Here is a 24,386-nt window from a genome sequence, read left to right on the forward strand (position 1 = left end):
GATAAATTATACCTGCTTCCAGAAGTTTTAATATTTCCGTTCTTACCACCTCTTTCATCTTCGGATTTAGTCGACGTTGATGATCAACAACTGGTTTAGCATCAGGTTCCATATTAATTTTGTGCTGACATAGAGTGGGACTAATGCCCTTTAAATCATCAAGAGTATATCCAATAGCAGCTCGATGCTTCCTTAGAACTTTCAATAATCTTTCTTCTTCATGTTCTGCAAGGTTAGCAATGATAATAACAGGATGTATTTTCTTTTCATCAAGATAAGCATATTTCAAAGTGTCTGGCTATTGTTTTAATTCAAACACAGGATCACCCTTAGGTGGAGGAGGACCTCCTAGAGTTTCAATAGGCAAATTGTGTTTAATTAGAGGACATTGTTCAAAGAAAATATTATCTATTTCATTTCTTTCATGCATATGTAAATCATTTTCATGGTCTAGCAACTATTGCTCTAAAGGATCAGTAGGTGGCATGATACATCTCCATCGTATCTACTTTTCCAAACACTTTTGCCCTTGTTTTGGACTCTAACTTGCATAATTTGAATGGAACTAACCCGGACTGACTCTGTTTTCAGCAGAATTGCCATGGTGTTATTTTTGTGCAGAAATAAAAGTTCTCGGAATGACCTGAAACTTCACGGAGAATATTTTTGGAATAAATAAAAAATACTGGCGAAAGAATCAAGACCAGGGGGCCCACACCCTATCCACGAGGATGGGGGCGCGCCTACCCCCTGGGCGCGCCCCTGCCTCATGGGACCCTGGAGCTCCACCGACCTCAACTCGAACTCTATATATTCACGTTCGGGGAGAAAAAAACAGAGAGAAGGATTCATTGCGTTTTACGATACGGAGCCGCTGCCAAGCCCTAATCTCTCTCGGGAGGGCTGATCTGGAGTCCGTTCCGTGCTCCGGAGAGGGGAATCCGTCACCGTCGTGATCATCAACCTTCCTCCATCACCAATTTCATGATTCTCACCGCCGTGCATGAGTAATTCTATCATAGGCTTGCTGGACGGTGATGGGTTGGATGAGATTTACCATGTAATCGAGTTAGTTTTGTTAGGGTTTGATCCCTAGTATCCATTATGTTCTGAGATTGATGTTGCTATGACTTTTCTATGCTTAATGCTTGTCACTAGGGCTCGAGTGCCATGATTTCAGATATGAACCTATTATGTTTTCATGAATATATGTGAGTTCTTGATCCTATCTTACAAGTCAATAGTCACCTACTATGTGTTAATGCTTGTTTAAGGAGTTTGAGGGTAACCTAGAAGTGACAATAATCGGAACCACTCCCGGTGATGACCGTAGTTTGAGGAGTTCATGTATCCACTAAGTGTTAATGCTTTGGTCCGGTACTCAATTAAAAGGAGACCTTAATATCTCTTAGTTTCCAATAGGACCCCGCTGCCATGGGAGGGTAGGACAAAAGATGTCATACAAGTTCTTTTCCATAAGCACGTATGACTATATTCGGAATACATGCCTACATTACAATAATGAAATGGAGCTAGTTCTGTGTCACCCTATGTTATAACTGTTGCATGAGGAATCACATCCGACATAATTCTCCATCACCGATCCAATGCCTACGAGTTTTTCACATATTGATCTTTGCTTAGTTACTTTACCGTTGCTACTGTTACAATTACTACAAAACTGCTACTGTTACTTTTGCCACCGTTACCAAAACTTGCATACTACTTTGCTACTAAATACTTTGCTGCAGATATTACGTTTTCCAGGTGTGGTTGAATTGACAACTCAACTGCTAATACTTGAGAATATTCTTTGGCTCCCCTTGTGTCGAATCAATAAATTTGGGTTGAATACTCTACCCTCGAAAACTGTTGCGATCCCCTATACTTGTGGGTTATCAAGACTATTTTCTGGAGCCGTTGCCGGGGAGCATAGCTCTATTCTTTGAGTCACTTGGGATTTATATCTGCTGATCACTATGAGGAACCTGAAAGACGAGAAAACCAAAATTTATCCCTCAACTACAAGGGGAGGTAAGGAACTGCCATCTAGCTCCGCACTTGATTCACCTTCTGTTTTGACTAAGCTTGCGACACCTAAACCTGCTTCTGCTATTAATTCTGATATGTCGCATGTTATTGATGATGCCACTTCAGCTATGCATGATACTTATGATGAAACTACTTCTATGCTTGATAATACTGTGCCACTAGGTGAATTTCATGATGAAGAACTTGCTAGGGCTAGAGAGAATGGAATTATTGAAACTGCTAATATTGATGAAAGTGATGATGAAGATTCTCCCCCTAGATATGAATTGCCTGTTGTGCCTGAGGGTTATGTTATGGATGAAGAAACTGCTAGAGATTTTCTTGCTTGCAATGATAGATATGATCTTAAGAAATTATTAGCTAAGCTGAAAGAAAAATCTTTGAATGCTAGAATGAAATATGACCCTTCTTTTGCTACTTCACCTATGTGTATTTCCGATAAGGATTATGATTTCTCTGTAGACCCTGAGATAATTACTTTGGTTGAATCTGATCCTTTTTATGGCTATGAATCTAAAACTGTTGTGGCACATCTTACTAAATGAAATGATATAGCCACCCTATTCACTAATGATGAGAAGACTCGTTACTACTATATCCTTAAATTATTTCCGTTCTCATTAAAGGGCGATGCTAAAACATGGTTTAATTCTCTTGATCCTGGTTGTGTGCGTAGTCCCCAGGATATGATTTATTACTTCTCTGCTAAATATTTCCCCACTCATAAGAAACAAGCTGCCTTAAGGGAAATATATAATTTTGTGCAAATTGAAGAAGAGATTCTCCCACAAGCTTGGGGGAGGCTTCTCCAATTACTTAATGCTTTTCCTGATCATCCTCTCAAGAAAAAATGAAATACTTGATATCTTTTATAATGGACTAACCGATGCTTCCAGAGACCACCTGGATTGTTGTGCCGGTTGTGTTTTCATGGAAAGAACAGTTGATCAAGCTGAATTGCTATTGAATAATATGTTGACTAATGAAAATAATTGGAGACTTCCTGAACCAACCCCTAAGCCAACTCTGAAGAAAAGGGGTATTCTATTTCTCAGTCCTGAAGATATGCAAGAGGCAAAGAAATCTATGAAAGAAAAGGGTATTAAAGCTGAAGATGTTAAGAATTTACCACCTATTGAAGAAATACATGGTCTTGATAACCCGACACAGGTAGTGAAGGTAAATTCTCTCTATAGATTCGATGAAGGTGATATTCCTCGTTATAAGTCTGCTAGCCAATGCTTAGATGAGTCTGATAATTGTTAAAGAAGAAAACTTCAATGCTTATGTTGGTAGACAACTGAAATGTAATGCTTATATGATTGAACACTTGAGTGATTATATGTCTAGAGTTAAAGGTGAACTTAAACTCATTAGTAAATATGCTTCTATGGTTACCACTCAAGTAGAACAAGTGCTTAAAGCTCAGAATGATTTGCTCAATGAATTAAACAATAACAAAAATGATAATGTTGTTAGAGTTATGACTGGAGGGGGTAAAATGACTCAGGAACCTTTGTATCCTGAGGGCCACCCTAAGAGAGTTGAGCAAGATTCTCAGAGAATTAATGTTGATACACCTAGTCCTTCTAAAAGGAAGAAAAAGAAAAATGATAGGACTTTGCATGCTTCTAGTGAACCTATTGTTGACACACCTGAGAATCCCAATGATATTTCTATCTCTGATGCGGAAACACAATCTGGTAATGAACATGAACCTAGTGATAATGTTAATGATGATGTTCATGTTGATGCTCAACCTAGCAATAACAATGATGTAGAAATTGAACCTGATGTTGATCTTGATAACCCACAATCAGAGAATCAACGTTATGATAAGAGAGACTTCGTTGCTAGGAAGCACGGTAAAGAAAGAGAACCATGGGTTCAGAAACCCATGCCTTTTCCTCCTAAACCATCTAAGAAAAAGGATGATGAGGATTTTGAGCGTTTTGCTGAAATGATTAGACCTATCTTTTTGCATATGTTTGACTGATATGCTTAAAATGAATCCTTATGCTAAGTATATGAAAGATATTGTTACAAATAAAAGAAAGATACTGGAAGATGAAATTTCCACCATGCTTGCTAATTATACTTTTAAGGGTGGAATACCTAAGAAACTAGGAGATCCAGGAGTACCAACTATACCATGCTCCATTAAAAGAAACTATGTTAAAACTGCCTTATGTGATCTTGGAGCCAGTGTTAGTGTTATGCCTCTCTCTTTTTATCGTAGACTTGATTTGAATAAGTTGACACCTACAGAAATATATTTGCAAATGGCTGATAAATCAACTGCTATACCTGTCGGTATTTGGTGAGGATGTGCCTGTTGTGGTTGCAAACGTTACTATTTTAACGGACTTTGTTATTCTTGATATTCCCGAGGACGATAGTATGTCGATAATCCTTGGTAGACCCTTTTTGAATACTACAGGGGCTATTATTGATTGCAACAAAGGCAATGTCACTTTTCATGTTAATGGTAATGAGCATACGGTACACTTTACGAGGAAACAACCTCAAGTCCACAGTATCAATTCTATTGGAAAAATTCCAACGATTACTATTGGAGGTTTTGAATTTCCTCTTCCTACTGTCAAGAAGAAATATGATATTCTTATGGGATAATTAGATTTATGCCCCTAGTTGTGTCCCACTCGTCTGTTTTACCCCTAATTCCAAAAAGTCACCGGTTCTGTCCAAGTCACTTTGCTCCTCTTATGCTTTTGCCCTTTGACCGTTTGACCGTCAGTTTGAAAACTTCATAACTAATTCATACTAAATCATAAAAATACAAATAAGATACCAAAATGTTCGGAAAAACATCACCTAATTGTGAGTGTCATTTGCATTCATGGAAAAACTGTTGGAAAGTGCACATCCGAGTTTTAGCTCTTATGCTACCACCATGAATAGTAAAATCTAAAAAAGTTCAAAAAATTAAAAAAATTGGTGGCAAAGAATGACAAATGTTTTAAGTGCCTGCCAAGTTTCATCAGGAAATAACATTCGTGGGTGCCGCGGCAAAAAAAAAATCAGCACTCCGAAATAGATTATTTTTTTGCCACGACTTCCACGAATGTCGTTCCCTGATGAAATTTGGCACGCACTTAGAACATTTGTCGTTCTTCGTCACCATATTTTTTTGAATTTTTTAGATTTTACTATTCATGGTGGTATCAAAAGAGCTTAAACTCGGATGTGCACTTTCCAACACTATTTTCATGAATGCAAATGGCACTGACATATAGGTGATGTTTTTCTGAACATTTTGGTATCTTATTTGCATTTTTCCGATTTAGTATGAATTAGTTATGAAGTTTTCAAACTGACGGTCAAACGGTCAAAGGGGAAAAGCATAAGAGGAGCAAAGTGACTTGGACAGAACCGGTGACTTTTGGGAATTAGGGGTAAAACAGACGAGTGGGACATAACTAGGGGCCTAAATCTAATTATCCCCTATTCTTATTGTTGGGGACGTGCATATCCCCGTTGAGGCAACCTAGTGCTATTTGAAAATTCTCCGGTTTCATGCGATTCGGAATGAGTTTGTTAACAAGACTTGATCAACCTTGTTAGTGGATTCCTTTTGATGAGCATGAGATGGATGAAGTTAGAAAGCACAACCTTCTGTACCCTCCTTTTACCTTCTGTTATTTAGATTAAATAAAGCAAAAAAATATTTTCTGTCTGTTTTCTGAATTATCCATGCAATAAAAAATTACCCCGAAAATAAAAGTTCTCCAAATGCCCAAAAAATGGAGTATGATTTTTTGTAGAATATTTAAGAATATCTGGCACTGAGGACACATCAGGGGGAGCCAGCACCTGGCCATGAGGGTCCAGGGCGCGCCCACCCCCTGGGCGCGCCCCCTGCCTCGTGGGCCCCACGTGGCCCCTCTTCACTTATTCCAGCACCCAGACACTTCGTCTTCCTCCATAAAAAGACCACACAGCTGAAACTCGTGTTCTAGCTTGTTTTGCTTCGATTTTCGATCTCCTTTCTCAAAGCTCCATTCACAAAACTGCTTTGGGGGATTGTTCTTCGGTATGTGGCTCCTCCAATGGTCCAATTAGTTTTTGTTCTAGTGCTTTATTCATTGCAAATTTCTGCTGCTTAGGTGACCCGGTTCTTGAGCTTACATGTCAAATTTATTTGGTCCCAAGTAGTTCTAATGCATGGTATAGTTTCTAGGCACTTGTGGGAGTAGTTGCTATCAATATTGTTGAGTTTGGTTCACTTTTATTTGAAGTCACTAAAAATTTCAGAAATTTTCAGAAAAAGAAAATGATGAAGAGATTGTTGAGAGGCTCTTCGAGCCGAAGCTCGAAAGATAAGCAAAGTGAGGAGGATAAGAAGCCCAAATATAATCTTCCTCGCACCGCGGAAGTTCGTCCGTGTGAATGGCCTTGTAATGATTTCTTGAGAGTAGTCGGGATTCATGATGATTTTTATTATTTGGCTGAGAATGCAGGCCTCACTGACTTCCTCCACGACCAGCGCGAACAGTATCGCCTACTCACTAATATTTTTGTGCAAAATTTTCATTTCCATGCTAGGAGATCACCGCCTTCAGTGGAGTTTCATTTATATGATGAATTTAAGGAGATGACCCTATATGATTTTTGTCGGGTATGCAAGATACCCTTTGAGGGCAGTTTAGAGGAACCACACTGTAATGATGTGGAGGGATTTATTAATGAAATTGTTGTAGGGGAAACGAGGAAAGTTTCCAGTGCAAGAATTACTAGCATACATTTTCCTATTCTACGTTACATTGCAATATTTGCTAGTAGATGCTTGATTGGTCGAGGGAACCGTGGAAATCTTAGTTCTCCTGATATTGTTATTTTGCGCCATCCTTTGTTTCGTGATACAACTTTCAGTCTAGGCGCTATTATTGCTAAATGATTAAGCTTGAACCGTACAAAGGGCCTCATCCTCAATGGCATCTTTGCCTCGCGCCTTGCTGCACACTTTAATATACCCATTAGGCATTATGAGAAAGAAGAAAAGTTGTTGCCTCCTGTCTTTCTAGATTATAAGAGTATGGTAGCACATGACTTTATTGTTAAAGATAAGAAGAAGATGCTTAAGTACAAATTGATATTTGATAAAAATTATTATGAGATTATTACCTTGCCTGCACCCTCTTTGTTTAACATATTTTCAGGCATGTACCTCATCATGCCGGAGGCCATTTATGCGTACTGGAGCCTGACACCAGTTCCAGAGCCTGAGCCGGAGCCACCCCTGGACCCTTATCGACAGTTTGTTTATCAGTGGGATCCAGAGGAGCTCGCTAACCAGTGGCACCCCGAGGATCCTCCTCAGTACACTAGAGAGGACCACTTTGATCCATGGGCATAGACCAACTTAGGCCAAAAGCCAAAGCTTGGGGGAGTACGTATTTCTCACGGACATTACATTCATGTTCACACACTCATTCTAGTTGTCGGTGCTCATACTTTTTTATTATACTATCCATGCTAGTTTATTTTATTTTCTAAGCTTCTTCTTGTGTGTTTGAAAAACCTTAAGAAAAATCAAAAACATTAGTTGTAGCTTTTAGCTAGTTTACTTTCCATGCCTATAGTAGTAATAATTAAAAGAAAACCCAAAAAGATTTCTCGTTCTTCTTTTGTTTGTTGGGAGCTTTCCCGTGTAAATAGTTTTATTTCTTTTCTTTTCATTGGGGGTCGAGATGAGAAGTCCATAATTAAAATGTGTAAGTGGCTCTTATATGCATTATTGTTGATTTAACAAATAGCCCATATTACCTTGTCTTCTCCTGTGTATTAAAATGCCTGCAGATTCCAGCTTAGTCCAATTGCACATGCACTATTATTATTGTCCACACCGTTTGGTCGTGCAAGTGAAAGGCAATAATGACAATATATGATGGACTGATTGAGATGACAGAAGCTGGTATGAACTCGACCTCTCTTGTTTTTGTAAATATGATTAGTTCATCATTCCTGATTCAGCCTATTATGAATGAAACATGTTTGCAATGACAATTAGAGATTATAGTTGCTTATGCCATGCTTAATTAGCTAGGAGTTTATAATGGTTTACCTTGCGTGCTAACATGCTATTGAAATGGTTTTATGTGGTATGATAGGGTGGTATCCTCCTTTGAATGATTCAAGTGGCTTGACATGGCACATGTTCACACATGTAGTTGAAACAAAATCAACATAGCCTCCACGATATTTCTATTCATGGTGGATTATATCTACTCATGCTTGCACTCAATGTTTATTAATTTTAATGCATGTTCATGACTGTTCTCACTCTCTAGTTGGTCGCTTCCTAGTATTTTTCTAGCCTTGACTTGTACTAAGCGGGAATACTGCTTGTGCATCCACTTCCATAAACCCCAAAGTTATTCCATATGAGTCCACCATACCTTCCTATATGCGGTATCTACCTGCCGTTCCAAGTAAATTTGTATGTGCCAAACTCTAAACCTTCAAATGAAATTCTGTATTGTATGCTCGAATAGCTCATGTATCAACTAGGGTTGTCTGTATCTTCCATGCTAGGCGGGTTATTCTCAAGAGGAGTGGACTCCGCACCTCACTCACGAGAAAATGGCTGGTCACCGGGATGCCCAGTCCCATGCTCAAACCAAATCAAAATAATTGCAAACAAAACTCCCCCAGGACTGTTGTTAGTTGGATGCACCCGTTGTTTAGGGCCAGCCATGGATTGATGCTTGTTGGTGGTGGGGGAGTATAAACTTTACCATTCTGTTTGGGAACCGCCTATAATGTGTGTAGCATGGAAGATATCGAGATATCTCGGTTGTTATGTTGAAAATGAAAGTATGCCGCTCAAAATATTATTTATCTCTATTTCAAAATCGAGCTCTGGCACCTCTACAAATCCCTGCTTCCCTTTGCGAAGAGCCTATCTATTTACTTTTATGCTGAGTCATCACCCTCTTATTAAAAAGCACCAGCTGGAGAGCACCACTGTCATTTGCATGCATTATTATTAGTTTATATTGAGTATGACTATGGCTGGATCTCTTTTACCATGAATTACAATGTTTAGTCAATCCTTGATCTTCAAATGGTGCTCTGCATTTATATTTTGCGGTCACAGAAATGGCTAGCGAGATACCATCTTGTTATATCATATTATGATTGTTTTGAGAAAGTGTTGTCATCCGAGATTTATTATTATTGCTCGCTAGTTGATTATGCCATTGATATGAGTAAATATCAGACCTAAGTGTCATTGTGAATATGGTTAGTTCATAATCTTTGCTGAAAACTTGAATGCTGGCTTTACATATTTACAACAACAAGAGCAAACAGAGTTTGTAAAAGTTTCTCTTTATCACTTTCAGTTTATCAACTGAAGTGCTTGAGGACAAGCAAAGGTTTAAGCTTGGGCGAGTTGATACGTCTCCATGGTATCTACTTTTCCAAACACTTTTGCCCTTGTTTTGGACTCTAACTTGCATGATTTGAATGGAACTAACCCGGACTGACGCTGTTTTCAACAGAATTGCCATGGTGTTATTTTTGGGCAGAAATAAAAGTTCTCGGAATGACTTGAAACTTCACAGAGAATATTTTTGGAATAAATAAAAAATACTGGCGAAAGAATCAAGACCAAGGGGCCCATATCCTGTCCACGAGGGTGGAGCATGCCTACTCCCCTGGGCGCGTCCCTGCCTAGTGGGCCCCCTGGAGCTCCACCGACCTCAACTCCAACTCTATATATTCACGTTCAGGGAGAAAAAAAATCAGAGAGAAGGAGTCATCGCATTTTACGATACGGAGCCACCGCCAAGCCCTAATCTCTCTCGGGAGGGCTGATCTAGAGTCCGTTCGGGGCGCCGGAGAGGGGAATCCGTCACCGTCGTCATCATCAACCTTCCTCCATCACCAATTTCGTGATGCTCACCGCCGTGCGTGAGTAATTCCATCGTAGGCTTGCTGGACGGTGATGGGTTGGATGAGATTTACCATGTAATCGAGTTAGTTTTGTTAGGGTTTGATCCCTAGTATCCATTATGTTCTGAGATTGATGTTGCTATGACTTTTCTATGCTGCCCGAGTGCTATGATTTCAGATCTGAACCTATTATGTTTTCATGAATATATGTGAGTTCTCGATCCTATCTTGCAAGTCAATAGTCAACTACTATGTGTTATGATCTGGTAACCCCGAAGTGAAAATAATCGGAACCACTCCCGGTGTTGACCGTAGTTTGAGGAGTTCATGTATTCACTAAATGTTAATGCTTTGGTCCGGTACTCTATTAAAAGGAGGCCTTAATATCCCTTAGTTTCCAATAGGACCCCGCTGCCATGGGAGGGTAGGACAAAAGATGTCATGCAAGTTCTTTTCCATAAGCACGTATGACTATATTTCGGAATACATGCCTACATTACATTAATGAACTGGAGCTAGTTCTCTGTCACCCTATATTATAACTGTTGCATGAGGAATCGCATTCAACATAATTCTCCATCATGGCACAACAATAGAAGCAAGACCAATTAATTCATCCTTACTAGGCAATTCTTTTTCGTGATGGTTTCTACTAAACTTGGAAAAATTAAACTCATGAGACTCATCACCAAAGATAACACCCACAATTTGTTTCTGGCAATCTATCTTAGCATTAACTATGTTCAAGAAAGGTCTACCAAAGATAATGGGACAAAAGTCATCTTGTGGGGAACCAAGAACAAGAAAATCAGTAGGGTATTTTATTTTCCAGCACAAGACTTGAACATCTCTAATAATCCCACAAGGTGATATGGTGTCTCTATTTGCAAGTTTAATGGAAACATCTATGTCTTCTAACTCTGTAGGTGCTATGTCTTCCCTAATTTCTTGATATAACTTGTAAGGAATAGCACTCACACTAGCACCCATGTCACATAAAACATGATAACAGTGGTCTCCTATTTTAACTGAAATGACAGGCAGACCAACAACTGGTCTATCTTTATCCCTTTTTTTGGGTTTGGCAATTCTAGCAGCTTCTGCACAGAAGTAGATAACATGCCCATCCACATCTTCTTCTAAGAGATATTTAACCATAGAAATATTAGGTTCAACTCTAATTTGTTCATCTGGTTTAGGTGTTCTAACAAAGCTTTTGTTAACCATATTTGAAACTTTAGCATGTTCCTTTATCCTAACAGGAAAAGGAGGTTTCTCAATATAAGCAGTAGGAACAACTGGATCAACATTATAAAGTATAGTTTCTTCCTTAACTGGTGTTGATTTTTTAGTTTCTTCTTTAATAGGTGGGTGATATTTAAACCACTTTTTAGGGAGTTCAACATGAGTAGCAGATGATTCACAAAAGGAGGCTACTATCTCGGAGTCAAGTCCATATTTAGTGCTAAACTTTTGAAAAGCATCGGTATCCATAAAATATTTAACACAATCATACTTAAGCTTAATACCTGAATCATTACCTTCGCCGAGTTCCCAATCTTTAGAGTTGCATTTAATTGTTTCCAAAAGATCCCACCGGAATTCAATAGTCTTCTTCATAAAGGAACTAGCACAAGAAGTATCCAGCATGGTTTGATCATTGCGAGAAAGCCGAGCATAAAAGTTCTGAATAATAATTTCTCTTGAGAGCTCATGATTGGGGCACGAATACAACATTGACTTAATCCTTCCCCAAGCTAGAGCGATACTTTCTCCTTCATGAGGCCAAAAATTATATATATAATTCCGATCACGATGAACTAGATGCATAGGATAATTTTTTTGGTGGAACTCCAATTTCAAATGATTCCAATTCCATGATCCAATATCATCGCATAGCCTATACCATGCCAATGCTCTTCCCAGCAAAGATATAGGGAAAACCTTTCTCATCACCTCATCTCCGGGTAAACCTGCAAGCTTAAACAATCCACAAATTTATTCCACATATATCAAGTGCATATCAGGATGTTCGGTTCCATCCCCTACATAAGGATTAGCTAGTAGTTGTTCTCTCATACCCGAAGGAATTTCATATTCAATATTTTCAGTAGGTGCAGTAGGTCGAGGGGTAGCAAATTGTGGTTCCAGACAAGGTGAAGATACCCCGAACAAACCCCTCAAAAGATTGTTTTCCATAGTAACAAGTGACAATAAATTTCAGCACACTATATAAATGTTTCCTTACCGAATTCCACTTACCAAAGGCGCTTCACTCCCCGACAACGGCGCCAAAAAATAGCCTTGATGACCCACAAGTATAGGGGATCAATTGTAGCTCTTTTCAATAAGTAAGAGTGTCGAGCCCAACGAGGAGCAGAAGGAAATGACATGTAGTTTTCAGTAAGGTAATGTCTGCAAGTGCTGAAATTGTAAGTAGCAGACCAGTTTGGTAGCAAGATAATTTGTAACGAGCAAGTAACGATAATAGTAACAAAATTGCAGAAAGGTAGCCCAATCATTTTGAGGCAAAGGACAAGCCAAAACGGTCTCTTATGATAAGCAAAGCGTTCTTGAGGGTACACGGGAATTTCATCTAGTCACTTTCATCATGTTGGTTTGATTTATTCCGTGACCTCAAGAACGAAAGTAACTACTCACAAATAATAAACATGCTCATGATTAGAGGGGTATTAATATGCATAATGGATCTGAATATATAATCTTCCACCAAATAAACCATATAGTAATCAACTACAAGATGTAATCAACACTACTAGTCACCCCCTAGCAACAATCTATAGTTCCGGTAACAAGATTGAATACAAGAGATGAACTAGGGTTTGAGATGAGATGGTGCTGGCGAAGATGTTGATGGAGATTGCCCTCCCCAAGATGGGAGAGTTGTTGGTGATGATGATGACTATGTTTTCCCCCTCCGGGAGGGAAGTTCTCCCAACAGTATCGCTCCGCCGGAGGGTAAAATTGCTCCTGCCCAAGTTCCGCCTCGATACGGCGACGGTTCGTCCCGAAAGCCTCCTCCTTATTTTTTCTAGGTCAAAATGACTTATATACCAAAAGATGGGCACCGGAGGTGGGCCGAGGACGCCACAACCCACCAGGGCGCGCCCGGGTGGGTTGTGCCCGCCTGGTGGCCCCCTCTGGTGTTTATTGGCTCCATTATTACTCAAATAATTTATAAAAATTCTTCGTAAAGTTTCAGCTCATTTGGAGTTGTGCAGAATAGGTGGCATGGCGTAGCTTTTCCAAGTCCAGATTTCCAGCTGCCAGAATTCTCCCTCTTGATGTGTTCCTTGTAAATTATGAGGGAAAAGGCATTATAATTACTCCAAAAAGCATTATTATGGATAAAAACATTATAAATAACACCAAGGAAACATGATGCAAAATGGGCGTATCAATGATCTTGTCTTGAGCATTCTAAAACTGGTCCCGTGTAGGATGTAAATAAAGTAAAAACATATAGAATAATGGTGTAAATTTGACAATCTCTAGAATGACAGTTTTCAAGGTACCCTAACAATGATCCTATGGACCCAAATCAGCCAGCATGAAAATGAACCAGCTAGGATCCCAATCTTGGCAAGCTTGCTAATGAGCGTCTATCATCCCGCAATTTTCCGTCAATGCTCAAATTTAATAAAATACTCCCTCCGTCTGGAAATAGTTGACGCTCAAGCAGATGTATCTAGATGTATTTCAGTGCTGGATACATATGTTGGAGCATCAACTAATTCCAGACAGAGGATAGGTACATAAGAGGAGCTAAAGCAGATGTATCTACACGTATTTTGGTTCTAGATACATCTGTTTGAGCGTCAACTAATTCCGGACAGAGCAAGTACCACACAGCTAAGATTCATAAACCTCTAACTAATCAACTTCCCATTTTGGTTGTGCCAAACTTGGGATTGCAAAATAATTAAGTTGCTTTCCAACATTTCGCAGAAACCTTTTTGAACGTGGTCTGAGGAAAGCATGTGGTGAAATTTCCAAATTTTACCATGTCAAGCCATAAAATATTAGATGTGCAATGTCAAAAACAACTTACGGATATAGCTACAAACTATACAAGTATTGTACATATTTTGATTACCACTTCAATTCTAACGGCAAACATGTCAAGAAATTGTAATACTGTATCTGATTTCCATCAATCATCATTACCTTTATATCACTTCCTTGAAAGAATATGTATTCATATATCTTATCACTAGCATTAATCTGTTGGCCATCCTTCTTACGACCTTCACTTCCAAACGAATGAACTGCAATGTAGTACAACATAGAATAGTCCAGTAGAAAATGTGAATGTGCCACATGAGAAGAATTACTTAAACTTGGTGACTTCCAGATTCCAATCTCTTATTGATGTATGCACAAAATATTGTTCAGACATCAAAATTTCTTGCAGCATCCATTTCCTAATGGATCCCACTTCTGCGTAGATCAAATATAGTTAGCTCCTATTATGTACCTAACCTAGTGTCGTGGTGAGACACGATCACCTATGGGGCCACGGGCCCCTTTGTGGTTTGGCAAGGGGAATGATCACGTTGTACAAAGAGCGGAGGCCATGAAATAACACGACGGTGGTGACACTGGTGGTTTTTACCCAGGTTCGGTCCGCCATGAGGTGTAAAACCCTACTCCAGCTTTGGTGGATTTGATGGAAGAACCCAAAGAACGCACAGCGCTCGAGCCCGGCAAGGTGGCCTCAGGGAGAGCGGCTACGCGTGTACAAGTATGCAAGGGTCCGAATCCTTTGCTATGTTGCCATGGACCTCCTTTTATATCTTAAGGAGTGACCACAGTGGCAAAACAGTTTTTATCTAGTGATTAGATAGCTAACAGTGCTATGATACCTAACTCTGGCAGTTAGGACAAAGTGCATTAAATGCACTGCTAGGTGTCATGCTGAGGGTGAAGCCCGACAAGCCTGTGGTGCCGCTTAACCACCTTCTGCTTATCTGCTTGACATGCCTCTGGACGGGTGTCATATGAAGGTAATCTGTCTTCCAAATGGCTTCCACGTGCTTAGTGACATCCACTTAATCACTTGGAGGCTTGACACCGCACTGATAACTGATTTGTGTGGTGGTACGGTGGAGCGGTGGTGCCTTGGCGGGGAGAATCTCCTTTGGCGGACCCAGCAAGCCTGCCGGGTGTCGGAGGTTGGGTGTGACATATGCCAATGGATGGCTTATCATGGTGGGAGCGAGTAGAACGTCGCCGGTGCCTGGAAGCGGGATAAGGTGTAGACACGAACGCCGGCGCACTTTACCCAGGTTCGGGGCTCTCCTAGGAGACAACACCCCTAGTCCTGCTCTGCGGGGTCTCCGCATGATCACTAAGGCACAAGTGGTACAATCGTGCTCCTCGAGCTGTTTGCTAGAGGTAGGAGAAGGCAAGGCTAGCTCTCTCCTTTTTCTATGGGTTGGTCTAGTTCTAACAGGTTGGGAACCCTTTGCATGGGTGCCCTGGGGGGTTTATATAAGCCTACCCCCAGGGGTACAATGGTAATCCAGCCGGGTGTAGGACCCGGCTGTCGGCTTCTCCGCCGTCTGCTGGGGCCCGCCGCCTGGTGGCCCCCGCCGACTGGTCTGGTACAGGGCCGACAGGCCGCCCCCGCCGCTCATGGGTCTTGTCGACTGCTGATCACTGTTGTTGTGATGCTGATGACGCAGGCACGGTCAGGGGAGCATGGCTATAGCTCCGCCGCCTGGCGGGCGATTACTGTAGCCACTCTGTGTCTCGTCTGGTTAATGGCGCGTGGGGCCCGAGGAAGGGGCGGGCCGACTGCTGGAGGCCGACCTCCCTCGGGTCCGACTGGTGGGGCTCTAGCCGTCTTCCGTACTCTCGCTGATCTGCGAGGCCCGTCGACGTTGGGCCGTACCGACAGGCCATCATGGGAGCAGGGCTCCACCTGCTTGTGGTGACGTCAGGGGTGGGGTGGCAATAGTGCCACGCCGGGCGGAGATCTCCGCCGGTACGATGCACTGTGGCCACGCCCATCCCGGGATTTGGGAGGGACGGGATGTACTGTAGCCACTCTCTGTCTTGTCTTCCTTGATGGGGGCGCAAGCGTTGTTGACGCCTCGGGCCGACTGCTAGGGGCCGGCTTCTCTGGAAGCCGCCCACTAGGAGTCGGCTTGTCTTGATGCCGGCTTCTGGAACTCGCCGTTTATGGGCAGCCGGCTATTCCTTCAGCCGGCCACCAGAAGGCGGCACTTCGTCTTGGTGCCTTGAGGGGCGCAGCCTGCCCCGATGTCCTGAAAGGTTCTGGGTCTCGGGTTAGCCTACCCATGGCCCATTACTCCGACAGTAGTCCCCGAAGCTGGTGAGGTGCCGCGGCTGAGCAGCCGAGGAGCCTCAGCAGTTTCCTTCTCCGAGTGCTTAAGGTGGAGCTTCGTCCGACTTCTGTCGGGCTGACTGGTGGGAGTCGGCCTTGTCCAGTCTGACTTATCCAAACTTCGAATGCGTCGGCGGGAACCAAGTGGCGTGCTAGCTAAGCCTCCAGGCCGCCGCCCGTCGTGGGCATGTCATGTGGCGTCGAGCGGCCAGGCCAGTCTGCCAACCCACACCGCAATGGGACGCGCCTGCTCGCGGGGCCCGCCACTACCACGCCTCGGCACGCGAGCAGATCCGCTGCGGCCGAGGTGGGCGGTTGAGTTTCCCGCGGAGTTACTGCGCGCAGTAACTCGCTCGATAAACGTGGGGGCGTGGGGTCGTGGGCGCAGTAAATCCCACGATCGCCCCCCTCGGCTTCGCAGCCCGTAGGCCTATAAGTAGGGGGAGGAGGGGGAGCGGCGGAGCGCGCGCGTCCCTCCTTCCCATTCCTTCCTCCTCTTGCCGTAGCACCACCAAGCCATGCTGAGCGCTGCGGTGGTCGTCTCCGATGAGCTCATCCTCCAATCCCACGCCCCCCATGGCGCGTTTCGGAGCATGGGACGGCTCCGAAGTTCACGACGACCACATCGATTTCCTCCGCCAGACGCGGCGGTTGCTCGGCAAAGATTACGTGAAGAGGGAGATCTCGCCGGCGCCGGAGGAGGGCGAGCGGGTCGTCTTCTGCTCGCATTGCCTGTGCGGCCTCGGCCTGCCGGCGAGCAGCTTCTTCAAGTCCTTCCTCGAGTTCTACGGTCTCCAGCCGCACCACCTCACTCCGAACACGGGTGTGCTGCTGTCCGCCTTCGTCACCTTGTGCAAAGCCCTCCTCGGCGTCCTCCCCACCATCGAGCTCTGGGGGGGGGTTCTTCTACATCAAGCTCGGCACCCTTGTTGCGGGCGTGCCGGCTCAATGCGGCGTGTTCATCACGGTGCGGAGGCCGGCGGCCGAAAATCCATTCCCCCCCATCCCGCTGATTAAGTCGGTGAAGATGTGGCAGCTGTCGTACTTCTACGTGAAGAGCGTCTTCGCAGAGGGCGACTGGGTCAACTTGCCGGCTTACGAAGCCGGCCCGCCGGTTGGGAGGCGGCCCAACTGGTCGTACTGGGCCAGGACGCTGTCGCCCTCTCGAGCCGCCGCCATCACGTGGCTCCGAGTGCTGACACAGTCGGAGGGCCTGACCGGGCCCGACTTGCTATCCGCCTTCGTGGCGCGCCGAGTGCTCCCGCTCCAGAGCCGCCCTCACATGATCTTCCAGATGAGCGGACATCGGGACCCGAGTCGGCTGTGCACCAAGGAGATGCCTCACACAGAGGTAGCTCTCATGGTGAACTATCTTGCGAACTGCGAGCTCATGGAGGAGTGGCGGTTTGGCAAGGAGCGTATTCACGCGCCAACTCCCCACCTATGGTAAGTCATCTGTCTTTTTTCTCTGTCTCTTTGTTGCCGAGTTCCTCCTGTCCAGCCTGACCAATCGGCTTTTGAACAGAGCCCCTTCCTCCAGCCAGCAGCCGGCGCCGCGGGGCCGGAGCGTCAATTCCTCCCCGACCGAGCAGAGAGCGACGTCGACGACCCCGACTTGGGGGCGGCGGCCTTGGAGGACGACGCCAAGGGAGGAGGCGGCAAAGCAGGCGGCTCGAGGCTCGGAGCCAGCCTCGAGGACTGGCCTGATGACGACGCGGGGGAAGTCGCCCCGCACCACCAGCCAGGAGCCGGTCGGCCGGGCGCGAGCTCGTCTGCCGCGCCAGATGCCCAAGGCAGCGTGAAGAAGCGCAGGGCCGCGCCGAGCTTATTCGGCAGTCGGCCGAAGAAGCCCAAGGGCTCTGCCACAGCGACCAAGGGGGACGAGGCGGACGCAAAGGCCATCTGCTTCCGCAAGGAGGTGAAGAAGCCACAGCTGGTTTCCGCGTAAGTACCGCCTTTATCTCGTACCTTCATTTTTTCCTTGTTGATCTTGTCTGAGTTTCTTTGTTTTGTTTCCTTTGATCTAGGGCTCCGCTCTCTCTCTCGAGAAATCGGCTGGCGCCTCCATCGTGGGGTCGGCGGAAACCTCCACCACCACTCGGCGGATCGATCCGGCCGCCGACCTCCAGGAGGCGAGGGAGCGAAACGCGCAGGAAGCGCGCGAGGAACAGGAAGCCGCCCGCCTGGAGAAGGCGGAGGCCGCCGCCCTAGAGAAACTGGCCGAGGCCGAGGCCGCCGACGTGGCGAAGAAGCAGGCTGAAGAATCCGCGCACCGCCAGTCGGCGATTTTCATCACTCCCCTGAACTCCGCGCCGCCACCTCCGGAGTTCGTGGCGCAGACTGGGGAGGCCGAAGACGAGCAGCCAGTCATGGAGAGGGACGGCGGCGACGTTGCTATGCTGGACGTGATTGTGCCTCCACCGCCGCCGTCCGGGAGCGCGCAAGGCGAGCAGCCGACGGACCCGCCGGTGCCGCCAACTGAAAACGAGGTGGCGATGGGCCTGATTCTTGAGGTCAGCACACCGATGCGTCGCCGACTTGCAAAGGCGGCTTCGGCGCCACACCCGCTGGAGACTGGCGCCACGAGCTCCTCGATCCCGGACACCGAGGCGACCAGCGCCGCGCCCACTGGGTGGGTGCGGGTTGGCGGGACGGGCCCTCTAAACAAGGCGATGTTGGATGTTCAAACCAAACTCCGCGCTGAAGCCGACGCCATCAAGAACTGCAACAAGGCGTATCTGGCATCGCGAGAGGCCATCCGGGTATGCTTCTTGCTTCTTCGTTTTTAACTCTTGTACTGCTTCGTGGGGGCGCGTCAGCGCACCCACTGGGTGTAGTCCCCGAGTTCTGGGCCGGCTGTTGAGCAGGCGGCTCGGAACTTTAATTAGCAGGCTCTAAGTGTTGATATCCTTGCTGCAGGATTATCATAACCTTCTTGCTGCCGCCTTCAACTCCAAGGTCCAGGAGCTGGATCAACGCACTCCTGACTTGTCGGAGAGCCGAAGTGAGTCTTCTTCCTTTTCCTATAGGGGCGCGCTGGCGCACCCGCGGGCTGTAGTCCCCGAGATTCGGGCCGACTGCTGAGCAGTCGGGCCGGATCTCCCCGGCGACTGTTCTTCTTTCTGTTGATTTTGATGACTCCTTTCTCCGCGGGGGCGCGCTGGCGCACCCGCGGGCTGTAGTCCCCGAGATTCGGGCCGACTGCTGAGCAGTCCGGCCGGATCTCCCCGGCGACTATGCCTCTTCTCTGTCGGCAGCTGATGCTTTCCCTTCTTCTTTTCTTCCGTAGAGGCCAACGCCACCTTGCAGCAGCAGCTGGGCGAAGCCAACACTGCGCTGCTCGCTAAGGAGGAGGAGCGCAGCAAGCTGGCACTACAAAAAAATACACTTCCGTGATGATACGTGTTTGTCACAGTAGGTCGCGTTTTCTGTCATGCATGTACATCCATGACAAATTTATGACAGAATCAAGATAGTCATACCTGTGCTGTTGTAGAAGTGTTCCATGACATTGCCAAAATTATCATCACGGAAGTTTCCACTTCCATGACGATAAATCGCGCGTCACATAAGTGCTTTCGTCAAGGGTGATCGACACGTGGCATCCACCGTAACGGAACGCCGTTAAGCTATTGGGTCGGGTTTTGGATCCGATAACCCGTTAACAGCCCCGACCAATGGGGATTTTCCACGTGTAAAATCATCATTGGCTGGAGGAAACACGTGTCGGGACATCGTTGGGACAGATGTCATCCACTCATTGGACGGAAGGCGCCTATGATACATCGACACGGGGCACGGCCCAACAGACGCCCATTCCTGTGAAAAGGCCGGCCCATTTGACTTGGTCATAAGGTGGCGGGCCGGCCCATGGAAAGTCTGTTAACGGCCTGTTCGCATATAGCCCATTTACAGCCCGCTAACCCAAGGCCCATTATGCCCTATCCGAATTAGGCCCAATAGCGTCATCTGGGCCATCCAATATGATTCCAGCCCATTTTCACTTCTGGCCCATGTATGGCCCATGACGTCTTTCGGCCCATATGAGGCCCTATGTAACTCTTGGCCTATTAACGGCCCGTGGTGGAACTGGCCCGTAATGAACATTGTATCACTTTACACCCATTAACGGCCCGTGGTGAAATTGGCCCGTAATGAACAGTGTATCACTTTATACCCATTAACGGCCCATTATTCCGTTGGGCCGTTTCCAGCCCATGTTATCTTTCGGCCTTCTCAGAGCTCATTTATTCTTGGGCTCATTTCCAGCATTCGTTTACTTACGGCCCGTTACTGTCATTTTCTGCTTGTGGGCCAAATTCAGCCCGTGGTTACAGTCGGCCCGGTTGTGGTCCGTTAATACGTTGGGCCATTTTCATAGCGTCATCAAATACGGCCTATTAATGATGGCCCATTATGGTCGGCCCATGAACGGACGATTCCAACTCTAGCCCGTTTACGGCCATAATGCGGCCTGTTATTGGCCCATGTTTGGCCAATCGATCATACGGCCCGTATAAGGCCCATTGATGATACGGCCCGTAGAAGGCCTACTGTTTCTGTGGCCCGTAGAAGGCCCACTGTTTCTACGGCCCGTAGGAGGCCCAGTGTCACTACAGTAAATATTAGCCCATGGTTATTGTGGCCTAGTTTTAAAAAATAGGTTATTGCAGCCACTAGCAAACCGCGGAAAAAGAACTGCACTGACTACAAGCAAACAAATAAACAAGACAACAAGGAAATAAATAAGCAAGCAACTTATGCTAGGCTATCACGGCTATTACACATATTACATCCACTGGGCATCAAAGTTCGCCACCAGTGCAAATATAGGGAACAAAGCAGCATATAAACGCCGCAGCAAAACAAGTCCAGAACTGAAACCACTTCAGAAGAGTTCAAGAAACAATATCCTGGGTACCCATAATGCTGGCAAGATGCTTAGCAAGCTTATTAACTTTCTCTTGTTTGGCGCTTAAATCCTCCAGTGCTTGCTGTTGCACAAGAAAGTACGCATCTGAATTCTGCAGGGACTTCCTCAGTCCTTCGGCTTCTTGCCGCAGCACAGCTGACTGATGCCTTTCAGCTTGTAGCTGAGACTGAAGAAGCCGAAGTGATTCAGGCAGCGAGTTCGAAGAGCTTGTGCCAGCGGTACAGGCCAGTAACTCGAACACTACATCAACGCAGGACCGTGGGGTTTTCTCACTGTCTACAAGATCGTTTTTATCACCTTTCTTGGAGACCAACAGGGTTGTCTCACTATCTTGAACCTTATTTGCATTACTTTCTCTACCATTGAATAGTGTGGTGCTCTTCTCCAATATTCTGTTTGCATACTACAAGAGAAACAAGCAGACATATCACAGGTTTAGCTTGTAGTATACGAAACTTATTTTGGTAAACCGGCTCAGTAGTAAGGTGGATAGGATAACAGCATGAAACAAACATATATCTATGTACTATGGTCACTGTATTGTCCATATCATTCTAGTTTATGTTCCCTAATCAAGATAGAGACACAGTTCAACTCATATATTTTTAAGACACAGCAGCATAGACAGAATATAAGTGTGAGAAACTACACAGCATTGGTAGCACTTGTAATGTGCATCACATGAGAACATAACTGTTTATACAACTTAAACTGAAATCAACATAGAGCAAGAAGTTAGAACAGCAATCCAGTTAAAGAAATAGGTTTAAAACATACCTGTTGCGCCATTGGAGTTTCAATTGGATCCTTCAAATTCGAAAGTAGTTGGTATGAGTAAATACAGTGTTGCAACAGCAAAGGAGTATGGACCATAGCTACGGAATCTGACCTGAGAAAAGTTGCTCTTCTGCTTTAAACATGGAGTTTGGGTTAGCTCTGGTGGTCTTCGTGCTTTGGGCACTGTAGTAGCTTTACAAACTGCTCGTGTGGGGGTACTCTGTGGTGGACATGGTGCTTTGTCAACTATAAGTGGGTTACTATCCGCTGGGGTTGCGGTTAATGGGTTGTAGCTGGTTCTCTGCCCAACGGTGTAAGTGTGCAATCTGGAAGAGCCTCGATTATGTGTGGTGGGGCTAGTTTGTGGGTCAGTACAACCATGGTTCTATCTGCATCGACGGGTAGCACTGTCTTTTGTGAAGAACAGGTTTTTGCTCCCTTAGATACTGCCATCACCCCCTCCAATTCAAATGGCTGATAAACAAGAAAAGAAATTGAACGTACAGACATTGTATGATAGACAGATGTGGTAATTCACATATATGTTGTCTAACCAAACAGGACAGCATGACACAATTTCACATATATGATGCCTAACTAAACAGGATAGCATGACACAGTTTCAGATATATGATGGATAACTTAAATGGATATAATGGCATAATTCAACATATGATGAGTACCTAAACAGGATGACATGACAAAACTATATGATGTCTTTCTAAAATAGGTTGGGATGAAATAATTCACATACATGTTGTCTAAGTATACAGGATGGCATGATATAATTGACATAATTGATTCATATACTAAGCAGCTGGCACTCGCATGTATGATCTCGAAACTCAGCAGATAGAATTCAATATTGTGCATATGATGTCTAAACTAAGCAATGCAAGCCACCATATGCATCATATGAGAAATATAAACATTGCAACTTAGAGCATACACCTCAGGTGGGATATAGGACTGGTCATCTGTCTCTGAATCCTCCTCTGAGGAGCTCCCTATAACCATCGAGATATATGCATCAACAGGTACCATTGCCTGCTCTAAAGACCTTGTTTTCACTCCAGATTTTTCCATAACCGGCTCAAATGGCTGATACAGATGAAGAGTTGTTCAATATACACAGATTGTTGACAAATGGAATACGTAATGAAAAAAAAGATGGCATGAGATAATTCACATATATCATGCCTGGCTCCATGGCGGTGCATAATTCACATATATGATAACTGGCTGAAAAACATGGCATTGCATAATTCACATATCTGATATAGAAAGCAAACAGGAGGCATTCACACAAAGCATGTCTAATCTAAGCAGATGGCATGGCAATGCAAGACACCATATGCATGATATGAGCAATATTACCCAGCCAAGTTAGAGCATGCACCTCGGGGGGGGATACGACTAGTCATTTCTCTCTGAATCCTCCTCTAAGGAGCTATCTGTAACCAGCAAGAAATCTGCATCGACAGGTAGCACCGACTGCTCAGAAGACCTTGTTTTCACTCCAGATTTTCCCATGACCGACTCAAATGGCTGATGCATAGGAAGAGTAGATGAATGTATAAACATTGTTGACAAATGGAATACATTATGGAAAAAAATATGGCACAATACAATTCACATATATGATGACTGGCTAAACAGGATGGCATTGCATGATTCACGTATATGATGCCTGGCTAAAGAAGATGACATTGCATAATTCCCATATACTCCCTCCGTTCCTAAATATTTGTCTTTTTAGAGATTTCAAATGGACTACCACATACGGATGTATATAGACATATTTTAGAGTGTAGATTCACTCATTTTGTTCCGTATGTAGTCACTTGTTGAAATCTCTAAAAAGACAAATATTTAGGAATTGTGGGAGTATGATATAGAAACCAAACAGGTGGAATTCACACAAAGCAAATCTAAACTAAGCTGATGACATATAAGATGTATAATGTAAGCAATGCAAGGCGCCATATGCATGATATGACCAACATCAGCATGCCAGGTTAGAGTAAACACCTCAGGTGGTAAACAAGCATGGTCGGCTCCTTCTGAATCTCCATCTGAATAGTTATCTTCCTCTGGAATACAATCTGGAAATGCAGGAGGGGGGCCCACTTCGCCCACCATGGAGCGGCGTCTGCATGACATTATATTCGCACGCAATGGTCTTCTCTTTTTCTCTACATGTTCAGTACGATTGTGTACAATATCTAACATGCATAATAAAAAAATAGTTAGATTTTGTAAGGCCTAAGGGGTGCATGGAAAAATCAAGACTGATGGTAGCAAACGAGTGGATGGATCCAAAACTAATGA

At 44.7% G+C, this 24,386-nt stretch overlaps 1 pseudogene; it reads right to left on the minus strand.

The window, feature by feature from the left end:
• Nucleotides 1–24,386, minus strand: part of LOC123171030 (protein decapping 5-like) — a 126,132-nt pseudogene that overhangs the window by 67,842 nt on the left and 33,904 nt on the right.

The sequence above is a fragment of the Triticum aestivum genome, chromosome 7D (genome assembly GCF_018294505.1).
Source record: "Triticum aestivum cultivar Chinese Spring chromosome 7D, IWGSC CS RefSeq v2.1, whole genome shotgun sequence".
NCBI classification, from domain to species: domain Eukaryota; kingdom Viridiplantae; phylum Streptophyta; class Magnoliopsida; order Poales; family Poaceae; genus Triticum; species Triticum aestivum.